General features: G+C 47.1%; 1 protein-coding gene across 5 annotated transcripts in view; it reads left to right on the plus strand.

The window, feature by feature from the left end:
* The window catches only part of THSD7B (thrombospondin type 1 domain containing 7B), a 1,210,507-nt gene that overhangs the window by 283,995 nt on the left and 901,876 nt on the right, over window positions 1-24,636 (plus strand). The window contains exon 1 of one of the 5 annotated variants that reach the window (XM_063933722.1): window positions 19,632-19,836. The exons of the other annotated variants lie outside the window; for them this stretch is intronic. The gene's annotated coding sequence lies outside the window, so the exon portion shown is untranslated. Of the gene's footprint in view, window positions 1-19,631; window positions 19,837-24,636 lie in introns of those variants that run through there. 5 annotated transcript variants of the gene reach the window in all.

Consider the following 24,636-nt stretch of genomic DNA (forward strand, 5'->3'; position numbering starts at 1 on the left):
CCATTCAAGCCTATACAATTGAGCACGATATAGTAGGTGGAATGCACCTGTCTCAGGCGCGGTGGAGAATGATTTCAACGTTGTGCAAGGTTCTGATGCCCTTTGAACTTGCCACACGTGAAGTCAGTTCAGACACTGCCAGCCTGAGTCAGGTCATTCCCCTCATCAGGCTTTTGCAGAAGAAGCTGGAGACATTGAAGGAGGAGCTAACACGGAGCGATTCCGCTAGGCATGTGGGACTTGTGGATGGAGCCCTTAATTCGCTTAACAAGGTTTCACGGGTGGTCAATCTGTTGAAATCAGAGCACTACATTTTGGCCACCGTGCTCGATCCTAGATTTAAAGCCTACCTTGGATCTCTCTTTCCGGCAGACACAAGTCTGCTGGGGTTGAAAGACCTGCTGGTGACAAAATTGTCAAGTCAAGCGGAACGCGACCTGTCAACATCTCCTCCTTCACATTCTCCCGCAACTGGGGGTGCGAGGAAAAGGCTCAGAATTCCGAGCCCACCCGCTGGCGGTGATGCAGGGCAGTCTGGAGCGACTGCTGATGCTGACATCTGGTCCAGAGGTAATGGATATCTGTTCTTAACTGTTATGTCATTGAGACCTCTATAGTCAATACAGGGCCGCAAATCTCCATCCTTCTTTTTGACGAAGAAAAATCCTGCTCCGGCCGGAGATGTAGAAGACCTGATGAACCCTTTCTCCAAGTTCTCCCGGATATACTCCGACATGGCCTCTGTCTCGGGAAGTGAGAGAAGGTAAATTCATCCTTGGGGAGGAGTCTTACCGGGTACTAGCTCAATGGGACAATCCCAAGTACGATGCGGAGGCAAGGTGTCCGCCCCATGCTTACTGAAAACATCTTGAAAAGCTTGGTACTCCACAGGAAGGCTGGAAGGGCAGGAAGAACAGAGAGGTCTAACTGAAGGTAAACAGTTCTGGAAGCAGTCTTGTCCCCAAGAGGGAACATCCATAGTTTGCCAATCTATGTGGGGGTTGTGTCTGATTAACCATGGAAACCCTAGGATTAGTTCATGAGAGGCTTTAGGAATTACAAGGAAAGAGATTTTTTCTGAATGGAGAACTCCGACCTTCATCTTGAGAGGAATAGTACGAAAGGATATAATCCCCTCAGGGATATAACTTCCATCCACTGTGGTAACAGAAATGGTACGATCCAAAGGAACCGTTTGTATTCCAGATCGTTTGACCAGAGCTGACGTAATGAAACTTTCGGCGGCTCCGGAGTCGAGTAGCGCAGGGATGAGAAGAGAAGAAGGGAGCTCCAATTGGGTTAACAGGACAGACTCTTTCTTGGTATGTAATTCTGAGAATTCTCCTAGCTTTACCTCTCCAGCGCAAACTAGGAGCGGGCGTTTCCCGGACGTAGATTGCAAGTTTTAACAAAGTGATCAGATGCACCACAATACAGGCAGAGGTTCCCTTGTCGCCATCTCTGATGTTCTTCATTGGAGAGGCGGGAGCGATTAATCTGCATGGGTTCTTCCGCAGTTGGTGATGATGGTGTTGGTGGAAGAACAACTCTAGGCTTAGGGCGATCTGACTGCAACCCTCCATACAGCGCTCTCTATACCTTAGGTCTAACTTATTTCATAAAGAAATTCGTTTATCCATCTTATCAGGTATGTCCTGAGTTGCGAGGTCATCTATGAGCTTTTCGGAGAGACCGCTCCAGAAAGCTGCAATGAGAGCCTCCTCGTTCCAGTTAAGTTCTGAGGAAAGGGTGCGAAACTGGATCACGTACTGACTGACCGTACGCGTGCCCTGACGCAGGCGCAGGATCTCCAATGAGGCGGCAGAAGTCCTGCCCGGTTCGTCGAAGATTCTTCGAAAGGTGGCCACGAATTCTGGATAGTTAGATAAGATGGGATCCATCCTCTCCCACAATGGTGAAGCCCATTCCAACGCTTGCCCAGTAAGTAAAGAAATTATATAGGCTACTTTGGTTCTTGCTGATGGGAAGTTGGCCGACTGTAGTTCGAACTGGATTTCGCACTGGTTAAGAAACCCGCGGCATTGTTTTGGATTCCCATCGAATTTACTGGGAGGTGGCAAATGCAACCGTGGAAGTGGTACTGGTACAGGAGGAAGCGGGACCGGAGGTGCTAATGTTGGAGCAGCTGAAGATACTTGAGGGGCCGTCATGGCAACACAGAGAGAATCGAGACGTTCGGACATACTCTGCATGAACTGCACGATTTGAGATTGTGTGGCCTCCTGCTTATTTAAGCGAGACCAGATATCTGCAGTTGAATCCCCTCCTGAGGCCTGATCACCCGTCAAATCCATTGGGCCAGTGCTTACTGTCACGTCTAGCAAAGTTTGAGGATCCGGCAGCTGAGATTTGCCCGAGGAGGTAGCAGGCTGTGAATGAACCAGATGAGGTGGCTGGATATAGTTCCTTCGCATAGGACATGGAGCAATGAAGAACGTAGGCGGGGTTTGAGAATCAATGGAAAGTATTTATTATGTACAGGGCTGAGGTAGAGGACCGAGGCTGGAGCACGATGGTTAAAGACGTGGCAGGGGTTTAAGAACTGTGGACTGTGATTTGAAAGACGAGACTGTAGATGATGAACTGTGGAACTGTGGATGGTGGTTGAAGACGTGGCTGGAGACAAGGACTGTGGACTGTGGTTTGTTAAACGAGGCTGAAGATAATAATCTGCAGGCTGTGGTCGGTGGTACAAAGGCGTGGTTGGTGAAGGATATCTGTGGAGTGTGGCTTGAAAGACGAGGCAGAAGACCCGGGGCCGACTGTGCCCAAAGAGTCTTACTGGACCGGGTTTTCCAGGAGCGCTTCCACAGGCAGTAACAGGCTAGAAACGGCAGGGCTGCAGCAGCAACAGAGAACCGACCAAACAGGATCAGGAGGAACCAGAATACAGCAGGAATCCTGGGAGCACAGGCTAAAGCACCTACAACAGGGTTGTAACTTGAAGCACTGGCATCCCTGTCCTAAACCAGCCCCCTTTTATAGGGAGAGCTTCCCCTGGATTGGCTGGAAGAAACAGGAAACAGGAACTATGCTTAAAACTTGGTCTCCAACATGGCGGCGCCCAGTAATACAGACCTTTTTAAAAAGCCACAATGCTCACTGCCCCTGGTCTCCTAGCAACAGCTCAGCAAGAGCGACCTGCTGTAGCGGCGTCCCGCCGCCACAAGCGGACCCCCTCACCGCCGCTACTGCTGCCGACGGATCCGGCGCAGCAGCCCACCTCCACCGCTGCCCGCACATCGCCAAGGAAGCCAGCCCCGCGGCCCCAGCGTACCGGTAAGACTCCGGACGCTGACAGATGTTATATTACAACTTGCACAGTATATCTCTTAAAGATGTATTCGCCTCTTCACATATTGAGGCACACTTTTACCTTTGTGTCTCTTCCTGAATGTGGCGACAGTGGTGGAACTTTCACCATTGCAGGGATGTTATCACTACATGTCCCAGCTCTGCTCTGCTCTGCCATAGGTATGCATGACTGTGGCGTATTGAAATCCACAAATGTTTCTGCGGGGTGCTGCGATGCTGTGTCCTGCCCAGAAAGGGCTGCTAATGAAACATAGAAATATTTCTGTAAATAGAAGGCAGTTAAAATGGGATGCGGTCAAGATCCCGCCGGACGGAATCCCGGCGGTCGAAATACCGACACTGGAATCCCGACCGGCACAATCCCGACATATTCTCCCTCCGTGGGTGTCCACGACACTCAAAGAGGGAGAATAAATTAGTGTGCCGAGCACAGCGAGGCACCGTGCCTGCAGCGTGGCGAGCGCAGCGAGCCCGCAAGGGACTGCGTTCCGCTCGCCAGCCCTGTCGGGATTGTGCTGGTCGGGATTCCGGTGTCGGTATTTCGACCGCCGGGATCCCGTCCAGCGGGATTTTGTTCTGATTCTGTTAAAATGCATAAAAATAAATAAGAGGGATGTTTTTTTGAAGTACATATTTTCTTTAAAATCTTTCTATTTACTTTTACAACATTGTATTTTGCTCAATATAGTCCAAAAATATACATAAACTTTTCACCCATGAAGTGGCAAAAATATATTACCTGCTTTTTTGTGGGCTTAATTTGTATTGGGGTTGGGTTCGGGTGACTAGCGTTTGGGATCCAGCCGGTCACCATACCAATGCCGGGATCCCATGCTTTAGATTGCCGGTGGAGGGGGCGAGCGCAATGAAGCCCCTTGCAGGCTCACTTCACTCGCCACGCTGCAGGCTCAGTGGCTCGCTGCGCTCAACACAGGTTCAATTCCTGCTCTATGTGTGTTGTGGAATAGTCCCTGTCGGGCAGGCAATCAGGCGGGATCCCGGCGTCACATAACTACATCCCTTGTATTAAATGTATTGCTATTGGGGGTAATTCCAAGTTGATAGCAGCAGGATATTTTTTAGCAGTTGGGCAAAAGCATTTGCACTGCAGGGGGGGCAGATATACATACCTCCCAACTGTCCCGATTTTCGCGGGACAGTTCCGTTTTTTGGGGACTGTCCCGCTGTCCCACCCGCGGGCCGCAGTGTCCCGCGGTGGGGGAGTCAGTTGGGAGGCTCTGTCAATCGCTGCTCCGCTTAGCAGAGCAGCGGTGAATAGACGCTGTGCGCATGCGCACAGCGTCTATTTAGTGGAGTCAGAGGGAGAGGGAGCATGCCAGCGGCTCACAGAGCGCTGGGCATGCCCCCTCAGTGACGAAAACGGGGGCGTGGCTCGCGGGTCCTCCACGAAGCCACGCCCCCTTTTCATAGGCCACACCCCTTTTTCAGGGGTGCACAACTTCGCCGCGCAAGTGTCCCGCTCCACAGAACAGTAAAGTTGGGAGGTATGGATATAACATTTGCAGAGAGAGTTAGATTTGGGTGGGTTATTTTGTTTCTGTGCAGGGTAAATACTGGCTGCTTTATTTTTACACTGCAATTTAGATTGCAGATTGAACTCACCCCACCCAAATCTAACTCTCTCTGCACATGTTATATCTGCCTCCCCTGCAGTGCACATGGTTTTGCCCAACTGCTAAAAAATTTCCTGCTGCGATCAACTTGGAATTACCCCTATTGCCTTTTGAAATCCAACATTTTGAAAAAAATACCTTTAGTAAATGTACCTGTTTATTACTGTGTGACGGCAGGTTACGTGGTAACAAGCTTGCATGAAAGTTGATTGAAAATTAAAATCATTTTTCCACCTATAATAGTAAATGTAATAGGGTGCAAGCTTGGATGACTGGTGAGTTTCTGGCATGTTTCTAATGAGATAGAGATCACCCTATGTAGTAGATTTTGGGTCTAACTCAGATCTGATCGCTAGGCTGCGTTTTTTGCCTAATAACTCACATAAATCGCTGATTTTAAACACATTGAATGGCTAAAGAAACCGGTATGTTATGTTATAATGTTAATAATTTTATTTTATATTTTCAAATATAGGGTGGTATTCAATTGTTATATCACGCCAGACCTCCCATCTAAAGTGACGGGAGATCACAGAGCAATATTCAACTATTCTTTTTATTGTGCATATTGCACCCATAAGTGTCGGGTTTAGCAATGTATAGCAGCTAAATCCAACCAAACTAATGGGTGCAACACAAAGTCCACTTTGAGTGCTCAAACAGATCACTTTTCGCTTTAAGCTCGCCACCCCCATAGAGAGGTGAGAGCTGAAATGCTGGCGTCGGCAACCGTTTATGCCTGAATGGAGCAACAATTGATTAACGCCATTGGGCACCCTCTACTGGCTGCTGGCGATAAAACAATTGAATACCACTTACAGTTGTACAAATATTCTTCATGTAAAGTGTTTCCTTAATCATTATCCAAATTGTCCTTTGAGAATAGTGTGAAGAAAAGAAATTTGATGACTCAATTTTTGCAAGTAATTTGACAGATGTAGTGTAATGCATGCTGGGTGTAGTAGGGTATGCCGGCAGCCGGGCTCCTGGCGGCCAGCATACCGGCGTTGGAATCCCAACCGCCAGAATACCGACAGCTGGGCAAGCGCATATGAGCCCCTTGCCGGCCCGCTGCGGGCGCCACGCTATCTATTCTCCCTCCAGGGGGTTTGTGAACCCCCAAGAGGGAGAAAAGGTGTCGGTATGCCGGCTGTCGGGATTCCGGCACCGGTATACTGTGCGCCGGGATCCCGACAGCCGGCAAACTGAAACACCCATGCATGCTATACCCTGTATACCGTAACTATTATATTTTTAAGTCTACCACAATTGTTATGTTAATTTTTAAAACTAAAGCGTTCTCATTAGTTTTTATCAAATTAAAGAATAAAATATTTGCGCATACACTTTAATGTTTAATAAATTACAATGTAATACCCAAATATTTCATTCTTGTTTTTTGAATGCTACTTCACCTTTCTCGCCTCTGTCCTCCTTCAATGATCTCCTTCCCAAAGCTCTGAGCTATTTATGCACAAACATGGCTTATAAAGGGTTAATAATAGTGATGTGCACCGGAAATTTTTCGGGTTTTGTGTTTTGGTTTTGGATTCGGTTCCGCGGCCGTGTTTTGGATTCGAACGCGTTTTGGCAAAACCTCCCTGAAATTTTTTTGTCGGATTCGGGTGTGTTTTGGATTCGGGTGTTTTTTTTTACAAAAAACCCTCAAAAACAGCTTAAATCATAGAATTTGAGGGTCATTTTGATCCCATAGTATTATTAACCACAATAACCATAATTTCCACTCATTTCCAGTTTATTCTGAACACCTCACACCTCACAATATTATTTTTAGTCCTAAAATTTGCACCGAGGTCGCTGGATGACTAAGCTAAGCGACCCTAGTGGCCGACACAAACACATGGCCCATCTAGGAGTGGCACTGCAGTGTCAGACAGGATGGCACTTCCAAAAAATAGTCCCCAAACAGCACAAGATGCAAAGAAAAAAAGAGGCGCAATGAGGTAGCTGTGTGACTAAGCTAAGCGACCCAAGTGGCCGACACAAAGACCTGGCCCATCTAGGAGTGGCACTGCAGTGTCAGACAGGATGGCACTTCTAAAAAATAGTCCCCAAACAGCACATGATGCAAAGAAAAAAAGAGGCGCAATGAGGTCGCTGGATGACCTTGCTAAGCGACCCAAGTGGCCGACACAAACACCTGGCCCATCTAGGAGTGGCACTGCAGTGTCAGACAGGATGGCAGATTTAAAAAATAGTCCCCAAACAGCACATGATTCAAAGAAAAATGAAAGAAAAAAGAGGTGCAAGATGGAATTGTCCTTGGGCCCTCTCACCCCCCCTTATGTTGTATAAACAGGACATGCACACTTTAACGAACCCATAATTTTATCGACAGGGTCTGCCACAGGACTGTGACTGAAATGACTGGTTGGTTTGGGCCCCCACCAATAAAGAAGCAATCAATCTCTCCTTGCACAAACTGGCTCTACAGAGGCAAGATGTCCACCTCCTCCTCATCGTCCGATTCCTCACCCCTTTCACTGTGTACATCCCCCTCCTCACAGATTATTAATTTGTCCCCACTGGAATCCACCATCTCAGTTCCCTGTGTACTTTCTGGAGGCAATTGCTGGTGAATGTCTCCACGGAGGAATTGATTATAATTCATTTTGATGAACATCATCTTCTCCACATCTTCTGGAAGTAACCTCGTACGCCGATTGCTGACAAGGTGAGCGGCTTCACTAAACACTCTTTCGGAATAAACACTGGAGGGGGGGCAACTTAGGTAAAATAAAGCCAGTTTCTGCAAGGGCCTCCAAATTGCCTCTTTTTCCTGCCAGTATACGTACGGACTGTCTGACTTGCCTACTTGGATGCGGTCACTCATATAATCCTCCACCATTCTTTCAATGGTGACAGAATCATATGCAGTGACAGTAGACGACATGTCAGTAATCATTGGGAGGTGCTTCAGTCCGGACCAGATGTCAGCACTCGCTCCAGACTGCCCTGCATCACCGCCAGCGGGTGGGCTCGGAATTCTTAGCCTTTTCCTCGCAGCCCAAGTTGTGGGAGAATGTGAAGGAGGAGCTGTTTACGGGTCACGTTCCGCTTGACTTGACAATTTTATCACCAGCAGGTCTTTGAACCTCTGCAGACTTGTGTCTGCCGGAAAGAGAGATACAACGTAGGTTTTAAATCTAGGATCGAGCACGGTGGCCAAAATGTTGTGCTCTGATTTCAACAGATTGACCACCCGTGAATCCTGGTTAAGCGAATTAAGGGCTCCATCCACAAGTCCCACATGCCTAGCGGAATCGCTCTGTTTTAGCTCCTCCTTCAATGTCTCCAGCTTCTTCTGCAAAAGCCTGATGAGGGTTATGACCTGACTCAGGCTGGCAGTGTCTGAACTGACTTCACGTGTGGCAAGTTCAAAGGGTTGCAGAACCTTGCACAAAGTTGAAATCATTCTCCACTGCGCTTGAGTCAGGTGCATTCCCCCTCCTTTGCCTATATCGTAGGCAGATGTATAGGCTTGAATGGCCTTTTGCTGCTCCTCCATCCTCTGAAGCATATAGAGGGTTGAATTCCACCTCGTTACCACCTCTTGCTTCAGATGATGGCAGGGCAGGTTCAGGACTGTTTGCAGGTGCTCCAGTCTTCGGCACGCGGTGGCTGAATGCCGAAAGTGGCCCGCAATTCTTCGGGCCACCGACAGCATCTCTTGCACGCCCCTGTCGTTTTTTAAATAATTCTGCACCACCAAATTCAATGTATGTGCAAAACATGGGACGTGCTGGAATTTGCCCAAATGTAATGCACGCACAATATTGGTGGCGTTGTCCGATGTCACAAATCCCCAGGAGAGTCCATTTGGGGTAAGCCATTCTGCGATGATGTTCCTCAGTTTCCGTAAGAGGTTGTCAGCTGTGTGCCTCTTATGGAAAGCGGTGATACAAAGCGTAGCCTGCCTAGGAACAAGTTGGTGTTTGCGAGATGCTGCTACTGGTGCCACCGCTGCTGTTCTTGCTGCGGGAGGCAATACATCTACCCAGTGGGCTGTCACAGTCATATAGTCCTGAGTCTGCCCTGCTCCACTTGTCCACATGTCCGTGGTTAAGTGGACATTGGGTACAACTGCATTTTTTAGGACACTGGTGACTCTTTTTCTGACGTCTGTGTACATTTTCGGTATCGCCTGCCTAGAGAAATGGAACCTAGATGGTCTTTGGTACCGGGGACACAGTACCTCAATCAAGTCTCTAGTTGCCTGTGAATTAACGGTGGATACCGGAAACACGTTTCTCACCACCCAGGCTGCCAAGGCCTGAGTTATCCGCTTTACAGCAGGATGACTGCTGTGATATTTCATCTTCCTCGCAAAGGACTGTTGGACAGTCAATTGCTTACTGGAAGTAGTACAAGTGGTCTTCCGACTTCCCCTCTAGGATGACGATCGACTCCCAGCAGCAACAACAGCAACGCCAGCAGCAGTAGGCATTACACTCAAGGATGCATCGGAGGAATCCCAGGCAGGAGAGGACTCGTCAGACTTGCCAGTGACATGGCCTGCAGGACTATTGGCTTTCCTGTGTAAGGAGAAATTGACACTGAGGGAGTTGGTGGTGTGGTTTGCAGGAGCTTGGTTACAAGAGGAAGGGATTTAGTGGTCAGTGGACTGCTTCCGCTGTCATCCAAAGTTTTGGAATTGTCACTGACTTCTGATGAATGCGGTCCAGGTGACGTATAAGGGAGGATGTTCCTAGGTGGTTAATGTCCTTACCCCTACTTATTACAGCTTGACAAAGGCAACACACGGCTTGACACCAGTTGTCCGCATTTCTGTTGAAGTAATTCCACACTGAAGAGGTGATTTTTTTTGTATTTTGACCAGGCATGTCAATGGCCATATTCGTCCCACGGACAACAGGTGTCTCCCCGGGTGCCTGACTTAAACAAACCACCTCACCATCAGAATCCTCCTTGTCAATTTCCTCCCCAGCGCCAGCAAAACCCATATCCTCATCCTGGTGTACTTCAACAGTAACATCTTCAATTTGACTATCAGGAACTGGACTGCGGGTGCTCCTTCCAGCACTTGCAGGGGGCGTGCAAATGGTGGAAGGCGCAACCTCTTCCCGTCCAGTGTTGGGAAGGTCAGGCATCGCAACCGACACAATTGGACTCTCCTTGGGGATTTGTGATTTAGAAGAACGCACAGTTCTTTGCTGTGCTTTTGCCATCTTAACTCTTTTAAGTTTTCTAGCAGGAGGATGAGTGCTTCCATCCTCAGGTGAAGCTGAACCACTAGCCTTGAACATAGGCCAGGGCCTCAGCCGTTCCTTGCCACTCCGTGTCGTAAATGGCACATTGGCAAGTTTACGCTTCTCCTCAGACGATTTTGATTTAGATTTTTGGGTCATTTTACTGAGCTTTATTTTTTTGGATTTTACATGCTCTCTACTATGACATTGGGCATCGGCCTTGGCAGACGACGTTGATGGCATTTCATCGTCTCGGCCATGACTAGTGGCAGCAGCTTCAGCACGAGGTGGAAGTGGATCTTGATCTTTCCCTATTTTACCCTCCACATTTTTGTTCTCTATTTTTTAATGTGTGGAATTATATGCCAGTAATATATCAATAGCAATGGCCTACTACTATATATACTGCGCACAACTGAAATGCACCACAGGTATGGATGGATAGTATACTTGACGACACAGAGGTAGGTAGAGCAGATGCCTACTGTGCCGTACTGCTATATAGTATATACTGGTGGTCAGCAAACTGTGCAAAACTGAAATGCACCACAGGTATGGATGGATACTAGTATACTTGACGACACAGAGGTAGGTAGGGCAGTGGCCTACTGTACCGTACTGCTATATAGTATATACTGGTGGTCAGCAAACTGTGCAAAACTGAAATGAACCACAGGTATGGATGGATAGTATACTTGACGACACAGAGGTAGGTAGAGCAGTGGCCTACTGTACCGTACTGCTATATAGTATATACTGGTGGTCAGCAAACTGTGCAAAACTGAAATACACCACAGGTATGGATGGATAGTATACTTGACGACACAGAGGTAGGTAGAGCAGTGGCCTACTGTACCGTACTGCTATATATTATATACTGGTGGACAGCAAACTGTACAAAACTGAAATGCACCACAGGTATGGATGGATACTAGTATACTTAACGACACAGAGGTAGGTAGAGCAGTGGCCTACTGTACCGTACTGATATATAGTATATACTGGTGGTCAGCAAACTGTGCAAAACTGAAATGCACCACAGGTATGGATGGATAGTATACTTGACAACACAGAGGTAGGTAGAGCAGTGGCCTTCTGTACCGTACTGCTATATAGTATATACTGGTGGTCAGCAAACTGTGCAAAACTGAAATGCACCACAGGTATGGATGGATAGTATACTTGACGTCACAGAGGTGGGTAGAGCAGTGGCCTTCTGTACCGTACTGCTATATAGTATATACTGGTGGTCAGCAAACTGTGCAAAACTGAAATGCACCACAGGTATGGATGGATACTTGTATACTTGACGACACAGAGGTAGGTAGAGCAGTGGACTACTGTACCGTACTGCTATATATATAGTTATACTGGTGGTCAGCAAAATTCTGCACTGTCCTCCTACTATATACTACAATGCAGCACAGATATGGAGCATTTTTCAGGCAGAGAACGTATAATACTGGTGGTCACTGGTCAGCAAAACTCTGCACTGTCCTCCTACTATATAATACTGCTGCTCCCCAGTCCCCAATAAAGCAATTAGCACACTGAGCACAGATATTTGCAGCACACTGAGCACAGATATTTGCAGCACAATTTGCAGCCCACTGAACATAGAAACTGAGAGGACGCCAGCCACGTCCTCTCACGATCATCTCCAATGCACGAGTGAAAAATGGTGGCGACGCGCGGCTCCTTATATAGAATACGAATCTCGCGAGAATCCGACCGCGGGATGATGACGTTCGGGCACGCTCGGGTTAACCGAGCAAGGCGGGAGGATCCGAGTCTGCCTCGGACCCGTGTATAATGGGTGAAGTTCGGGGGGGTTCGGATCCCGAGGATCCGAACCCGCTCATCACTAGTTAATAAGGTAACATTTTCTTGAATTCTATCTCTCAATGCATACTGTACAATTGTTTGGTTTCTGCCAGAAAAAGTCCCTGTGTTTAGCTTCTGCAAACTGCCTGGAATTGCGGGGGATTAATTTGGGTAGCTTCTTAATCACAGCCTATTATATCCAGCGAGCCTCGCTATACTTCTTGCCATGTGTTCCAGTGAGTTTAATCTCATCTAAAACTCTCACCTTGTTACATTTACCCAAATGATGCAGAGGTCTGAAGCAGCATAAAGTGGTAAGAAGAAGCTTTGTGGATGCAGTGGTTAGTAATCTGTCTTTTTGAGGGAAAACAATGACAATGAAATTCAAGGTTAAACAGAGCTGCTTTCCTCCTAGCTTAGGGGGTCATTCAGATCTGATCGCTGCTGTGTGTTTTCACACAGTGTGCGATCAGATCTGAACTGCGCATGCGTGTGAGCCGTAATGCGCCGGCGCGTCGCACAACTGCATGGGCATCGGTGCTTAGTGATGGGACGGTGCCATAATTCCGAACGCACGGGCGTTCACTAAAAGATTGACAGCAGGAGGCCGTTTGTGGGTGGCAACTGACCGTTATACAGGAGTGTCTGGAAAAACGCAGACGGAATCAGGCATTTTCAGGAGGGTGTCTGACGTCAGCTCCGGCCCCAATCAGTAGCAAGACATCGCAGCAGCTGAGTAAGTCCTGAGCTGCGCAGAGACTGCATAAACTGATTTTTGTGCAGTTCTGCTACCAAAGCGAACGCACACTTGCACACAGCTTATACCCTCCCCCTGTAGGCAGCAACTATCTGATCGCAGGGCAGCAAAAAACGCAGCCCATCGATCAGATCTGAATTACCCCCTTAATGTTTACAATCTTACTGGTAAGAATAGGATTCTTTATTTACGACCCTCGCTGTTGGCCGTGCATGCAGCTCAATGTGGACTGTCGTCCAAAAGCTGCAGCACGGCCTGGTCACCGCGTGTCATCACTGAGCAATATTGTCATATCGCTCAGTGTGTATGCTATGCCGCTGACCACTCCGGTAGGGAAGGGAACACGCTAGGCGACGTTGCTAATAGAGCACATCGCCTAGTGTGTACCCACCTTTAGATGGAAGGTTGTGATCCATAGTCTGTGTTAGTGTATATACATAGAGCTTGACCTACTGTAGTTTTGCTTTATTGATCAGAGTGGGAGGAAAACATATATAAAGAGTGTAGAAGTTTTTAGCACACAACAAATATCTGGGCGCAGGATGAGGAGCAGGGGGCTGCGGAGACAGCTTCTAAGGAGTGGGGGGTACGATCGCTCACCCCCCCTGCACATCATGCTGGAAGAGAGTGGACACTGCCTCTCTCCCCACTGCAACGTGTGTGCTGGGCTGGGAAAACAGGCTGCTGCTGCAGCAGTGTCCTCTCTCTCCCCGCTGCTGCTATGCTGTCTACAACAGAGAATGGGGGGAAGGCAGCCGAACCCAGGTAAAGAGTACCCGCTCCCCCCTTGACTCCTCATAGCACTGCTTAACATTCAGTTTGAATACCATCATTTAACCTAGAAAGGATAGATCACCAACTACTGTATCCCCATCACAATTTACCAATTTATGCCTCTGCAGAATCTATAAGAGAAAACATCTTTTTACAAGCAGCAGTCACTTTTGAATTGACTTTCATGCAAGCTTGTTTCTGTATAACCTGCCTTCGTGCATACAAAACACAAGATGTTTATATTTGCAGCAATAATTAAGAAGGTTGTACTCTAACAATCTAAGTTATTACAGTGTTTCAATTTGCTAATTCATTTGTTATCGAGGACATCGACCCAAGACAAAGCAAGATTTACCCTTGTGCTTGAACTTTATTCTTTTTTCTTATCATCTCTCAGCATATTGATAAGTTTCCTGTCGCTATTATGCATCTAATTTTTCATTATATTGATTAAGTATGATGAATGGTGGATTACACACAACGTTTATAATAAATCATAGTTTGATTATACTTGGTAGCCAGCAGATCATTCTAATAAAAGATACATTTATAGATACATTTTACCCCTGTCACCGACCACAGCCCCTAGTGCCTTAAGCTGGGTACACACGGCGCGACGGGGATTCATTCCAACATAGGAACGAATCCATACCCTCCAACATGACCCATTCCATTAGGTACAAAATGTTCTGTTCCTGAACTTCTTTGTCAGTGGCAGTTACAGAGGTGGCGCTGCAGCACAGCCAGCGTTCAGATAGGGGAGTCACACCAACTGCCATTGAGTCCTGGCTGGTGATATTTGGCAGTGTTTGTGGAGGCAGTTGGTGTGGCTCCCCTAGTTGAATTTTGGACTGCGCTTCAGCCCCACCTCTGTAACTGTCCAGGTACAGAGCATTTTGTACTTAGTGGAATGGGTCATGTTGGAGGGTATGCGAATCCCCATCAGCCCAAATTGTGCCTATACACTGGGTCGATTTTAGTGGAGGACAGAAGGACCATGTTCCGTCCTACATTGACATAACTCAGGAGGCTAGCGATGGACGCTTGGTTTAGTGTGCAGCATGCCAAGCGTCTGTCACATGCAACCGCGGGAACGCGCAATCCTGGGTACACACTGAGTAATGTAAGCGATATGTTGCTCTAGAACGGAGTTTTGGAGCGACATTGCTCCAGTGTGTACCCATCTTTAGAATATACTTCCTAGTACTATATGTGCACTTTTATATGTACATAGAGATGGACCCTTTTTAGGAGATGAATGCAGGGGGGCAAAGGAACAGCGCAGTTAGTCTTTTACCATCACTAAATACATAGTAGTATTGCTGTGGCTTACCTTTTACGGTGTTACATCATTGTGTAGACATGTATACAGTGTATTATTGGTATTATGCTTCATTAAGATATAGGATTTGTCTCTCACCAGCATTCCTGTGTTTCAGTGCTGATTTTGTTGCTCTTTTTAGGAGCTATGGGGGCAATTCAGAGAAGATCGCAGCAGCAAATTTGTTAGCAGCTGGGCAAAACCATGTGCACTGCAGGTGTGTCAGATATAACATTTGCAGAGAGAGTTAGATTTGGGTTGGTTTATTGTTTCTGTGCAGGGTAAATACTGGCTGTTTTATTTTTAGACTGCAATTTAGATTTCAGTTTGAACACACCACACCCAAATCTAATCTCTCTCTGCACATGTTATATCTGCCCCCCCTGCAGTGCACATGGTTTTGCCCAACTGCTAACAAATTTGCTGCTGCGATCAAAACTGAAGTAGGCCCTATGGGAGTCATCGCGAGTTGATCGCTCGCTGCCGTTTTTCGCAGCATAGCGATCAGGCTAAAAACCGGCTGTTCTGCGCATGAGTATGGGCCGCAGGGCGCACGCGCTAAGTAATTTCACACAAAACTAAGCAATTTTACACAGGGGCGAGCAACGCTTTTCTGTCGCTCTTCTGATCGGTGTGTGATTGACAGGAAGTGGGTGTTTCTGGGCAGAAACTGCCCGTTTTCCGGGAGTGTGCTAAAAAACGCAGGCATGTCAGGCTAAAACGCAGGAGTGGCTGGGGAAACGGGGGAGTGGCTGGCCGAACGCAGGGCGTGTTTGTGACATCAAAGCAGGAACTAAATGGACTGAAGTGATCGCAATCTAGGAGTAGGTCTGGAGCTACTCAGAAACTGCAGGAAAAGATTTTTGAGCAGTTCTGCTAATCTTTCGTTCGCACTTCTGCTAAGCTAAGATACACTCCCAGAGGGCGGCGGCCTAGCGTGTGCGCTGCTGCTAAAAGCAGCTAGCGAGCGATCAACTCGGAATGAGGGCCAATGTTCATTAAAATACCATTATGTTCTTTTTGTAATTAAGAATTTTAATAAGCGTAATAATGTCCAGAGGCCCTCATTCCGAGTTGTTCGCTCGGTATTTTTCATCGCATCGCAATGAAAATCCGCTTAGTACGCATGCGCAATGTTCGCACTGCGACTGCGCCAAGTAACTTTGCTATGAAGATAGTATTTTTACTCACGGCTTTTTCATCGCTCCGGCGATCGTAATGTGATTGACAGGAAATGGGTGTTACTGGGCGGAAACACGGCGTTTCAGGGGCGTGTGGCTGAAAACGCTACCGTTTCCGGAAAAAACGCAGGAGTGGCCGGAGAAACGGTGGGAGTGCCTGGGCGAACGCTGGGTGTGTTTGTGACGTCAACCAGGAACGACAAGCACTGAACTGATCGCACAGGCAGAGTAAGTCTGAAGCTACTCTGAAACTGCTAAGTAGTTAGTAATCGCAATATTGCGAATACATCGGTCGCAATTTTAAGAAGCTAAGATTCACTCCCAGTAGGCGGCGGCTTAGCGTGTGTAACTCTGCTAAATTCGCCTTGCGACCGATCAACTCGGAATGAGGGCCAGAGTCTCCAGTCATTACACAAAAGCAACTATTTAAGTTCTGGAAAATTAATAATGTGCAAAGTCTCCTGTTGTTGTAGAAAGTAACTATAGGGATTTAGAGATGATCATAAAAGTTACCTAATTGTGTATGTATAATCAGTGCCATAACTAGACATTTTAGCGATGTGTGCAAGAAACAGCATCGGCGCGCCCCCCCCCATATACAAACAGGGCCAGTGCGTGCTGTAGATGTGCGTAAAATATATAGGGGCGTGGCTTCATGGGGAAGGGGTGTGACCACAGACCCACCTTTTACATATTACGGCAGAGTCCCCTTTTTTACACATTACGGCAGCAGAGCCCCCTTTTTACACTTTACGGCTGCAGAGCCCCCTTTTTTACACATTAGGCAGGCAGAGTTCCCCTTTATTACACATTAAGCGGTCAGAGTGCCCTTTTTACACATTATAGCAATAGAGTCCCCCTTTTTTACACATTACAGCAACAGAGCCCTCCTTTTTTATACATTATGGCAGGCAGTCCCCCTTTTTTAATACATTATGGCAAGCAGTCCCCCTTTTTTACACATTATGGCAGGCAGGCCTCCTTTTTTACACATTATACCAGGCAGTCCCCCTTTTTTTTTTTTTTTTTTTTACACATTATGGTAGGCAGTCCCCCTTTTTTACACATTATGGCAGGCAGTCCCCTTTTTTACACATTATGACAGACAGTCCCCTTTTTTTTTTTTACACATTATGGCAGGGAGTCCCCCTTTTTTTTTTACACATTATGGCAGGCAGTCCCCCTTTTTTTTTTTACACATTATGGCAAGCAGTCCCCTTTTTTACACATTATGGCAGGCAGTCCCCCTTTTTTTACACATTATGGCAGGCAGTCCCTCTTTTTTACACATTACGGCAGGCAGTCCCCCTTTTTTACACATTATGGTAGGCAGTCCCCCTATTTTATAGATTATGACAGGCAGTGACCTTTTTTTTATAGATTATGACAGGCAGTCCCTCCTTTTTTACACATTATTGGAGGGAGGGATGGAGGATAGAGAGAGAGAGACAGGGGGAGAGAGAGAGTGAGTTATAGTCACCTGCAACAAGCCGGTATGCGTCTCGTCTGTCCTCTTCCTGTTCCTGACCTACGTTGCGCTCTGCATTGTGGGTGGGCTGGGGGCGGGCTGGGACCACACGGTGAGAGGGCGAAGGGGGAGCTGCAGCTCTGGCCAACTATGTGAGAAGTAGACGGGCGGCACGCCAGCCGGTGATGGTGGGAAGGGGAAGTGCGGGCGGCGCGAGCGGTGGTGACTGCGACGGAGCAGCCAGGCAGATGTTGCTTATGGTCCTGCGCCTTTAGCATATTTGCAATGTGTGCCAGGCACCACTGGCACACACCTAGTTATGGCTGTGTGTATAATTGCCATGTATCTAAGCCTGACCCATACTTGCCAAGAAGCCCGGAGAGGAGATGCAGCTGTCCACTTCGGGGGTGGGGCCCTGTGCTCCACATCATTGGGCCCCACCACCAAGGCAGCAAAATGCCACAGATCTCTGTGGGGAAGGGGTGGGGATAAAATTATGTAATTCACGATTAAAAAGTGTGCCAGGAGTCCAGCGGACTGCCTGAAATTCCGGACTATGCCACACCTTCCAGGAGAGTAGGTGAGTATTGCCTGACTTATGATACACATGCATCTTATGGTAAGGCAACCTTAAATCTAGCATATTGATACATACAGAGCTGTCCATCATCATCCTCAACTCTTGTGTATTTACACTATTTAAGGAACACATTTGAAAGATACGTATAATCCACACAAAGGGCCACATGTAATAGGGTCCAAGTTTGCTGGAGGTGCTGGATACTAGCCAATCTTAGACGATTTGTGGCAAACATTTACAAGGCAATAGTGTGCCAAGCGCAGCGAGCCATGCGAGGGGACCCGGTGCACTTAGATAGTGTCCATGTTGGCCTATGTTGACATTGACAACAACAAAAAACAGAGAAACACATGTCGGTATTTCGACATGTCAGCATTTCAAATGTAGGTATTCTTACTATGTCTGCATTTTGAACATGTCAGCAGAATGAATGTCTGAACCCAATATTATGATGTTATATACTCTGATAACTGGAATTTTATTATACCAGAACCTATATATAGTCATTGCAAAAGAGGCAGCACAAGATAATAGATTGTTTCTCCTACATAGCTACATGATACAAATGGATAAGCACAGGAGTAGGAATAAGATAGATAAAAATGACAATAGATAATTAATGCAAAGTGATCTAAAAAAAATAATGATTAAAAAAAAAGTCTGTGTTTGGAGTGCACATTTAGCATAGAGATGTTCAAAATGTGTTTCGCCATTAGTGGCATTTTTACTATTTCCTCTGTGTATATTTGTCCTTGAACCAACACTGAAAGTTCCAGTCATTAAGATGTGGGCATGTACTGTATCTTTTTAACGCGCTACTTGGACAGTTTAGTGCATTTGCACACATAGGGTACATTGATTAGACTAAGTGAATGTTGCCATTTTGTAGGCAATTAGAATTTTTACAAGACTGCACTCTATCAATTCACTAAGCTTTGATGACATCACTGAGACATGAGCCTCATTGTCACACTGAGAGGGAGCACCCATATTATTGGATGAACGAATAATCACAGCAGTGCAGCCTATAAGTATGTATATCAGTGCTGATGTCAGTATGATACTCTAAACATATTATTTTAATATTTATTGCACGAAGAGGCTTATTCAGGTTGGATCGCAAATCGCCCCACAGGTGCATGCAAGTTCGCGGGACGGTGGGGGTGTGTCAATGCTCCGTTTTCAAGGCAGTAAAAAATCAAGGGCATGGTGGTGCGAATGTGGGGCGTGGTGCGGGCAATCACTAAAATGATGGCGGGCCTCCTGTGGGTGCAGCCAGGCTGCACATGCAGGAGGTTACCCTTTTTTTCTGCAGCAGGGTACACTGGGTTCCACAGGGAAAACATCGGGTGTAGAGTGGATCTTGATCCAGAGGCACCAACAGGCAAAAGCTATTGGCTGTCCCAGGATGCATTGGGGCCTCCTCTGTAACCCCGCCTCCAGGCACTGAGAGCTCAGTTTTTCAGTTGGTGCTGCAGCAGCAGGTCACCATAACAAGTGGGCTGCACTGGGCAACCCTGAAAAAGCTTTTTCTGACAGAAAATTTCTTCAAAACTGGGCTGTAAGCGCTGTATGTCATGGTGACACTTCAGCGCTGCAGCTTCATCACCTCCCAAGCGGCGTTGCATACTCCCGCGGCCTGTTCCCGGGTACTTGCGGCGGAGACTCTCCTGCTTTAGGCACACGGTTGCAGACGCTGTCCTGATTCGCATGGCTGCTACGGGGAGGAGGTAAGAGGGTCCCCCAGGCAGGACACGACATTAAATCACGTTCCGATCGCATGTCTAGGGAGTTGGACTGCGACGCTGCGTGGACACTGTCATCGAGCAGGGACCCCACTTTATTCGCCAGGGCATAGGAGTACAGGTCGAGTGTACTAACGCCCCTGTTAATAAGGCTCCATAGTACCGGCGGTGAGGCCCAGCATAGGGGAGTCGGCGCTTGACCTGTAGCCCCTCCCAGGTCCAGGGTTACATCTACTGCAGATTTTCCCACCCTGGAGCTTCCTCACACTCTGCCTCACTTCCTGACTGAGACTCTGGGCGCCATCTTAGGTATAGCTGAGGCTGGTCTCCGGGACTGCAAGGCAAGGTCTCCCTTGTAAAGCCGCCTGTATACATCGCTGTGACTTTACAAACACTTGAGTATTCTACATGTCTTTATATATATATATATATATATATATATATATATATATATATATTTATTAGTTCAGTGCAGTTTTATTGTAATATAATAATTATCTGAATTGCTAATGTGACTGTGTGTACCTGTATCTGCTGTGAGGTTTCACTTTCAGTGTTTCACAGAGATCTATCACTTTATTCTGTACCCTTAGGGACTAGGTGCATCAGGGTCATTTATATAGTGTGTCACAGTATTTACCTATTACGTGTATTCTACTGTGTACTCAGTCACATAATACCGGATTTAGGGGGAAATTCAGACCTGATCGCAGCAGCAAATTTGTTAGCAGTTGGGCAAAACCATGTGCACTGCAAGGTGGCCAGATATAACATGTGCAGAGAGAGTTAGATTTGGGTGGGGTGTGTTCAAACTGAAATCTAAATTGCAGTGTAAAGATAAAGCAGCCAGTATTTACTCTGCACATAAACAAAATAACCCACCCAAATCTAACTCTCTCTGCACATGTTATATCTGCCACACCTGCAGTGCACATGGGGGTCATTCCAAATTGATTGCACATAGCAACTTTTTGCTGCTCGTGCGATCAACTAGACACCGCGTATGGGGGAGTGTATTTTAGCATAGCAGGGCTGCGATCGCTTGTGCAGCCCTGCTATGCTAAAAAAGTTTTGTGTAAAACAAGACTAGCCCTGCAGTTACTTACCCTGTGCGATGGATCCAGCGACGAAGGTCCCGGAATTGACATCAGACATTCAGTCTCCAAACGCCTGGACGCGCCTGCGTTGTCACATGTTACACGCACATGTTATATCTGCCCCCACTGTCCGGATCTACTATAGGGTCTGGGATTCTTACTTCACCTGGTGTGTTGACAAGAACTGTGATGCTTACAGATACAAAATATCCAGAATCCTGGCTTTCATGTAACAAGGCCTGGACTTAAGCCTTAGTCCAGGGGTGGGCAAACTACGGCCCGATCCTTCCCGGCCTGCTGCCTCCCACTGAGCAATGACAGGCAGCCTGACCTGCTGCTTGTCATTGCGCTACAATATCTTCCAGCCGCGGCCGCACTGAGTGTCCTCAGCCCATCAGAGCTCGCGGACCGGCAGCTCCTGATTGGCTGCCGGACCGCGAGCATTGATTGACTCACAAACCGGCGCCATTATTTGAGATGCCCGCCGCTGTGTCCAGCACCCGTCCCCAGCTCCCTGAATCCATAGTCGGACAGCATTCATGCCGCTGCTCAGGGGCTCCTCCTTAATGCCGCTCCAGTGCCTCTGTGTGCTCTACTCTCCCCGGCTGCCTTATAGCGCTCCCGCACTAGCAGATCCCCTGCAGGAGCACCCAGGCCGGGTCAGAGCAGGCTGTTTGTGCGCGACTGCCTCTGCCTTCTGCTATTCCCTGGCAGGAGACATGACGGGGAGGATCAGAGACTGCTGGGGGTCCAGGTACTCTAGATGGTAACAACCCAGCAGCAACAGCAGCTGGATCCAGGGTCTGCTCATCTCCCTTCAGCTGTCCTGTGCTGGCAGTGGCAAGTAACACAAAGTAACAAGGAGGCAACACTCTGCTGGGCTCCTTCTCCTCCAGGTAAGATTGTGGACTCTGCCTGTCGTAATGTGTAAAAAGGGGGATTCTGCCTGCCGTAATGTGTAAAAAGGGGGACTCTGCCTGCCGTAATGTGTAAAAAGGGGGACTCTGCTGTCATTATGTGTAAAAAGGGGGACTCTGCTGTTGTTATGTGTAAAATTGTCTTGTATTGTAGTATATACAAGATATTTTGTGTGTAGCCCTCGGATACTCACTGGAACTGTTAAGTGGACCCCCAGCTGAAATAATTGCCCACCCCTGCCTTAGTCTGTCCTCCCTCAAGGTTCACATATCTGCCTTGTTGGTGTGGTTTCAGATAAAAATTGCGTCTATACAGTACCTGACGTTCATACATTCACTCAGGGTGTGTTACAGATTCAGCCTCCCTATGTCCCTCCTGTGGCTCCATGGGATCTGTCTGTTGTCCCGAATGCCCTGCAAGAGTCTCCATTTGATCTCTTGAGTTTGTGGACCTTAAATGGCTCACAGCCAAGATCCTGTTTCTGCTGGTTATTGCCTCTGCTAGAAGGGTGTCGGACTTAGGCGATTTGTCCTGTCATCCACCCTTTCTAATATTCCATCGTGACCAGACAGTTCTGAGAACTCACCCAAGTTATTTACTTAAAGTGGTATCATCTTTTCACCTTAACCAAGAGATTGTGGTTCCGGCTTTTATCTCTTCTGACTTGTCCCCTAAAGAACGGTCTTTGGATGTGGTAAGGGCTCTCCGTATATATGTGGAGAGGACTGCCTCTATCAGGAGGTCAAATACCCTTTTTGTACTGTTTGGTTTCCACAAACGTGGCTGGCCTGCGAATAAGCAAACCTTGGCCAGATGGATTAGAATGGTGATTACACAAGCTTATGCGCAGGCTGGACTCCCAGCTCCTACTGCTATTAATGCCCATTCTACTCGGTCTGTTTGACCGTCTTGGGCGGCTCGCCGTGTTGCGTCTGCAGAACAGTTGTTCAAGGCAGCTCGTGGTCCTCAGTGAACATGTTCATTAGGTTCTATACCTTTGATACTTCCGCCTCCGGGGATGCTTCCTTTGTATGCCAGGTTCTCATACCCGCTAAGGCGCATCCCCACCGTTGAGGAACTGCTTTACGACATCACCCGATGTTTTCCCTGTGGAACACAGTGTACCCTGCAGAAAAGGAGAGTTATGGTAGACTTACCATGGTTAACTCTCTTTCTGCAAGGTACAGTGGGTTCCACAGGGTGCCCACCCTGACGCACCTAGCTTCTATGGGTTTGTATGGCATTAGCCGCTGGTCCCTTCTCGTGAGAATGTGGTTCTGTATGACTAACATCTGCCTTCTCTCCTACCTGCTCCTACATTGGACTGGTTAATGAAACTGAGCTCACAGTGCCTGGAGGCGGAGTTACAGAGAAGGCCCGAATGCATCCTGGGACAGCCTAAAGCTTTAGCCTGTTGGTGTCTCTGGATCAAGGTCCACTGTACACCCGATGTTTTCCCTGCGGAACCCAGTGTACCTCGCAGAAAGAGAGTTAACCAGGTAAGTCTACCATAACTCTCCTTTTAGTGATCACGCTAAAATTGCATTACGACTGCAATTTCAGCGTGGTCAAGGGGGGGGGGGGCGGCAGTTAGCATGCTGGGCGGCCTTGCCCTGCGATGGGCGGCCCCCAGCATTCGATCCATAGGATTGCAAATGCAATCCTTACTGAATCAGGTCCCATGTTGTTCTAGTGAACTTTTAATAAAAAATAGAACTATTGACCCTATAGATTTAATATTATCATAAAACAGAACACAAGGTACAGGATGTTATGAAGTACAAGTTTGGCGGCCATGCGGAATGCCGGCTGAACTGGGACATTTTTTAAAGGGGCAATCATTTACAAGGCTAAACCATGCCTTGTATATGATTGACCCTTTAAAAAACATCCGAGTTTGACCAGCATCCCGCACGGCCGCCGAATTCGGACTTCATTACATCCCGCCCAAAAACTCATCCCTGGTCACATTACAGTACTTGCCATAGCAATAAGATGAACAGTTTTTTTATACTTAAGTTTTATTTAAATGGGGCCATATAGCTGCAAGATCATAACCTATTATCATAATATACTTGGAATTATACTTATTCTCTCCATCAATTTGCTATAACGATGAGGCCAGTTATTGCTCGACAAAGCCAAATTAAATATCCAGTATATTTTTGTAATGTAGCAGAGACATCAAATTAAAAACCAAATATAAGAGCTAATAAAGATTAGAGACAAATGAATCAGAAACAAATTACATTAGATTGAATTTTATTAAGGAGAGCGCAGATGGAACACACGTGTTAAAATACATAATTTATTTACAGCATACAGTAATTAAATTGCTGTGTTGTTTATTGTAAGCTGAGCCACATCAGTTTTGCTGTCGCAGATTTACAAACTATTGGCAGATATGATTTGTTCTTTCATTTTTGAGTGTCTGTCCCTGGGAACTTTTTTTTCATATTGGCAATTATAGATGACAGTCATGGGCGTATCCAGAACTTTGGTGCCCCAACAATTTAAGTGCCCCTGTCCCAATGCTTCTAGAGCAGGCGTTGCAAACACTGGCTTTCCAGCTGTTGTGAAACTACAAATCCCAGCATGCCCTGGCACAGTTTTAGCATTTACCTAATAGCAAAACTGTGGCAAGGGAAGCTGAGACTTTCAAAACTGCTAAAGAGCCACATGTTGGCCAGGCCTCTCTGCAGCAATTGTTCATTTTATGCCCCATAGTAGTGCCGCAGTTCATTTTCTGCACATTACTAGTGTCCTAGTT

This window comes from Pseudophryne corroboree, chromosome 7 (assembly GCF_028390025.1).
Source record: "Pseudophryne corroboree isolate aPseCor3 chromosome 7, aPseCor3.hap2, whole genome shotgun sequence".
Taxonomy (NCBI): Eukaryota; Metazoa; Chordata; class Amphibia; order Anura; family Myobatrachidae; genus Pseudophryne; species Pseudophryne corroboree.